Source organism: Brassica oleracea, chromosome C9, assembly GCF_000695525.1.
Source record: "Brassica oleracea var. oleracea cultivar TO1000 chromosome C9, BOL, whole genome shotgun sequence".
In the NCBI taxonomy this organism is placed as follows: domain Eukaryota; kingdom Viridiplantae; phylum Streptophyta; class Magnoliopsida; order Brassicales; family Brassicaceae; genus Brassica; species Brassica oleracea.
In genome coordinates this window covers 19278741-19283823 of record NC_027756.1, presented here as the reverse complement: position 1 = coordinate 19283823, position 5083 = coordinate 19278741, and the positions used below count along the sequence as shown (strand labels likewise).

Genomic DNA, 5083 nt, shown 5'->3' with positions numbered 1-5083 from the left:
TTTATTAATAACTATTTCAAAAATAGTAATATCTATATATAAAAACTAACTTTATGTAATATATTTTCATTTTTATGATAGTATATGTAAATTTTATGTAAATTTTGTAATATTATATATAGAAATAATTAAAAACATTATATATATATATATATATATATATTTTAAATTATTGTTAATATTATATATATATTAATATTATTTTATTTATTTATTTTAAGGATCCAAATCCAAATCCGGATATCCGCCGGATATTACAATTTTTTGAAGGATATCCGACACCCGGATATCCGAGAACTCCGGATCCAGATAAGGATGGTAAAATTATTGATCCGCCGGATAAGGATCCGGATCCGGATACCTTAAAATTGCCCGGATATCCGATCCGTTCCAGGCCTAGGTAGGTTCCACTATATTCTTCTAAATTCTTTATGGAAGAATGAATTTATAAAGAAAAAAAATATTCTCCAATTTTGACGAAGAACAAAATTAACAGACATTCATATTTGTTGTTTATTCAATTCCTTGACTGAATTTTTGTTTATTTTTCCATTTATCTAAATACCACCAATTGCTTCAAGTTGTACTTCTTTCATATATACTTTCATCGCACAACTTTTTTTACCTATTCTTTCTTTCTTTTTTTGTTACATTTTAATATATCTTGCCTTGTTTAGTTATGGATAAAAATATAGTATTTTATTTTCTTTAGATATGTTATTGTTATTTTTGTCCAATGTAAAGGCCAAAATTATATATATATCTTTCAGTTGACACATTCACAATATATATGTTATTTTAAAACGAATTCAATTAATGGTCTCATATGGATCAAGGATTCATTCAAATACAATATGATGATATAGTCGATTTGGACAACCTGTATCCGGATACTATGCTTACTTGACATTGACCCATTACCAATACCACGTCTACATTCTACCGGATACTATGTTAATACTTACTTGACTTGCGGCGAAGTCAACAACGTCCATTGGAAAAAAAAAAGATGAACAAAGGAGTCAGAAAAAAATATGACAGCTGTGGGATTTGAACCCACGCCCTTTCGGACCAGAGCCTAAATCTGGCGCCTTAGACCACTCGGCCAAACTGTCATTTGCTAAACGTGTTCATAATATATTATATATTGCTTTGTTGTGGAAATGGAGTTATCTTCCTAATTTGTTAACATCTCTTTATGCAACTCTCTTCTGTGTCTGAAACTGAGAGTGATACATCTGAATACTATATCAACAAATACATATTCTGGAAGTTTGAATCATTTAATAGTATTGCGTTAAAGTGATATTTTGAGAGAAATATTGTTACATAGATTAAAAAATGGATGTGGAAGCTGATCAAAAGCTGATCCCCGTCAAGGCCATCGTACCTTATTAAAAGCTGATTTAGAAGCTCTATTCTCTTATACAGAGCATGGTTTAGCTCTAAGGAATCTTGGAGACTAACTCGAACAGCCCAGCCAACGGTCGACTGGTACATAGGTATCAGGTTTCAATTCAACACCCCAAAATACTACCCCTTCATGGTTTGGATAGTTATCAAGAATAGGCTTCCAACAGATAACAGAATCTCCCACTAGAACATTGCAACGGCAACAACTTTCCTCTCTGTTCTGCGATGCTCGAAACTCAGAAACCACCTTTTCTTCCAATGGAGATTCTCAGAGGTATATGGAGAAACGTTACTCAAAAGTTATTGTATGTGCAATACACTAGTGAATGGGATGAGGACACTCGTCTTATCAATGATCAATCAAGGCAAAAAGTACATTTGTTCCTCCTCAGATACATGTTTCAGGAACAATTTGGTATGAAAGGAATGGGAGGCGGCATGGTGAGAAACCGCATTCAGTGCTGGTTAAACAAATCGACAAGTTGGTCATAAATCGCATCTCCAGTATAAGAATGATGGATGATCGAAAGTATACTAAAGCGATGGCGTTATGGTTTTCCTTTCGATAATTTTCTTGTTGGAATCAAAGTTTAAGTTTTAAATTCTAAAAACTCTCAAACAGAGTCACAAACCTTGTACAAAAGTTTTTGCGAGGAATAAGATGTCTTATTAATATTAAAATTAGATATTATGATTATGTATAACATAAGTTATACTTTAAGTGATAGTTAGATAGAACTAAAGGTATGATTGTTCTCAGGGGCGAAGCTATAGACTTTTTATAATGGGTTCACTAATATTAAAACTTAATATATGGTATTTGCAAGTTGAAGAAGTTTTGGAAAATTATTTTTTTTATATTTCGCCTATCACGTTGTAGTAGTTATGGACTTAGGGGTAACAAATAAAATCAAAAACGGTGGATCAATAACATATTATAAGCAAAACAATAATTGTACGAAATAAAAAAAATATAGCTCCTTTAAATTCAGAAAACATATTTGCATAATAAAAGAAATTGAAGGTTATTTGACCCTCTAAATTGTAAAGGTTGTTCCAGATCTGACTCACATGCTTATATTGCTTGCTCGAAAAGACTAATACACTAAGCCGAGACGATTTACAGTGATTCAGTCTCCTCGAAACAGAGATCACCTCATCGAGCAATAACAAAACCGAGTACGACATATTTATCTAGAAATAGATTTTCAACCTCCTTTTTCAGCAATGAGAGGAGGTTCTCAAGAATGTGAGTGCTCTTCTAAATGCATGAAAGCAGGTATGGAGAAAATGGTTCTTTCATTAACACTTGGCATGTACTAAAGTTTCATCGCTTTGTCGTCTCTACGGATCTGTCGACTTAGTGGCGATAGATCAGAAGGGTTACCGTTTTTAACAGAAACGTATAGAGGAATAAGGAATCTTTATTGATGCTATGATTATATTGAGAGGATTGATAAATCAAGTAATCAAACTTAAGCTGAAGGTTTATCACGTAAAAATATTCGTCGAGAAAAGTATATATGGTATGAAGTTCTTTTAAAGGAATGTTAGTGTGAATATATTAAATTCACAGTTTTGGTGAGAAACGTTCTCTGCGTGACACGTAAGCGTTTTACTAAATAAAAATTTCTCGTAAAGCCACGTCACCACATCACATTCATTGTCAATAAACTTTTAAGATAAGCTTTAAAAGTGCTTCTCTTTTAATATATAGGGGATTATTCATCTCCTTTTTTCATGCATTCTTCTATCAAACTTGTTTCATCTTTCCTTTGTATTAATTTTCCTGATAAATAGGATACGAATCTCGTTTGTCTCGACCCTTCCTCAGAAAGTTATGGCCCCTAAGTTAGGTGATAAACCATTTTCTTCGGTTTTCTATAATCCCAAAGTCTATTAGAAAATGGCAGATCTTTCTCCAGAGAGTTTATTCGTTTTCTTAGCTTTTGCGTTAAAGTAAAGATTCGATCATTTTCTTACCCCACCCTTTATATCAAGGAATTATCATACTTTTCACGAACTCTTAGCTTTTGCAATAAATAAGGATTTGATCATTTCATTTTCTTACTTATATGTATTAGCTTTTGCAATAAATAAGGATTTAATCATTTCATTTTCTTACTTATTTGCATTAGTGGATTCTAATTTGTTTTGCATAACATAAAGGGAAACTTCTGGATTTCTCCCGCGTGATCCTTCTCAGGGACGATGAAGTATTGTACAAAGAGTGGTCTTGTGAGGTTCTCTGTATTCCTTGTAGAGGATAACGAGTTGGAAGAGGAGCTTTTGAGTCCTCTAGAAATCAAATTGTACATAGAGAAGAATTAGGTTATGATTTCATTTAACCTGTTATAAATCATTAAATGGATGGCCCATAACCAATGACCAAGACAAGGCCCAAGCCGTGGCCAAGGGAGGAGAGAGAGAGGCTGTCGTCCGAGGAGAGACTTAGGACGTTTTCCTTTTCTGTTTTAGATCTTTTCCTATTTCATGTTGTATTAGGTTTTGGATAATTTACTTTTTCCTATATTTTGTAATCTTTATATAAGGAACCTCTATTGTTTTTGTATATATATGGAACTTCTGGTCGACAGTAATAATAACAGAAGTATTTCCCCAACACTTCATTTACAACACGTTATCAGCACGATAGACTCCAAAACCCTGAGACAACCTAATCTAAAATCCGTCACAAATAAACCCTAAACTAGGCGCAACTTAAAATCGATCTATCTCTCAAACCCTGAGGAACCAGACGACTAGCCACATATCAAATTGAAGCTCTTGATGAGACGAATCCATCAGCGAAAACCGTTCGTCTATCCGATCTCAGACGCACCCACACTCGCAGAAACAATACACGGCGCCGTCTTGGTCTTTTGGAACCCTAACTCCGGAAAAACCCCAAATTGTTCTTGCTTGTGTTCCGGCTTACAAACACCCGATCAGCTCCAGCCCTAAGGTGTTCCTGATCCTAGACGACCTCAGTTTCCAGTTCACATCACAGCCAGCCTGAGTTCCCAATCAACCCGCTCGCGAACTCAAGAAGAAGACGCGTCCGACGTCCTCGGCCACTACAAGAAAACGTACCCATAACAACGAAGATTTACGACGAAAATATTTCGTCGTAAATTTACATGGTGTTTACAACGAAGTTACGAGGAATCCAACTTTCCTCGTAAACGCCATGTAAATTTACGACGAACAGTTTTCGTCGTAAAATCCATGTAAGTTTACGACGAATGTACGTGGAATGAGAAATACGTCGTAATCATTACATCGACATTACAACGAAACATGTTACTGTTATATTTAGGTGAAAACATGTATTCAATGCGCTTTAACTTACCTAATTTCGTCGTAAAGTCGTTGTAAATATTATGTTAAAACCATGTAAAATATTCCTTGTAAAATCGTTGTTATATTTCAACAACCCAACTCGAAAATTTCTCTATATATATGTCATTTCTCACAACTCTCTTCCTCACAACACACAAACGGAAAAAAAAATCCAAAAAAAATCCGAAAAAAAGATTTCAAAAAAAAATCTAAGAAAAAAATGGCCGGTGACGGTAGTATTTACGAGTTACGGAGTTGGATGTATTTGCACAAAGATTCCGACGGGAGGGTGACGAACGCATTTCTGAGCGGGCTAGAGACATTCATG

At 34.4% G+C, this 5083-nt stretch overlaps 1 non-coding gene across 1 annotated transcript; it reads right to left on the bottom strand.

Moving 5' to 3' along the window:
- Positions 1-1035: 1035 nt before the first annotated feature.
- Positions 1036-1115, bottom strand: TRNAL-UAG. Its single transcript has one exon. It is a non-coding gene; the product is annotated as a tRNA-Leu (tRNA).
- Positions 1116-5083: the final 3968 nt, after the last annotated feature.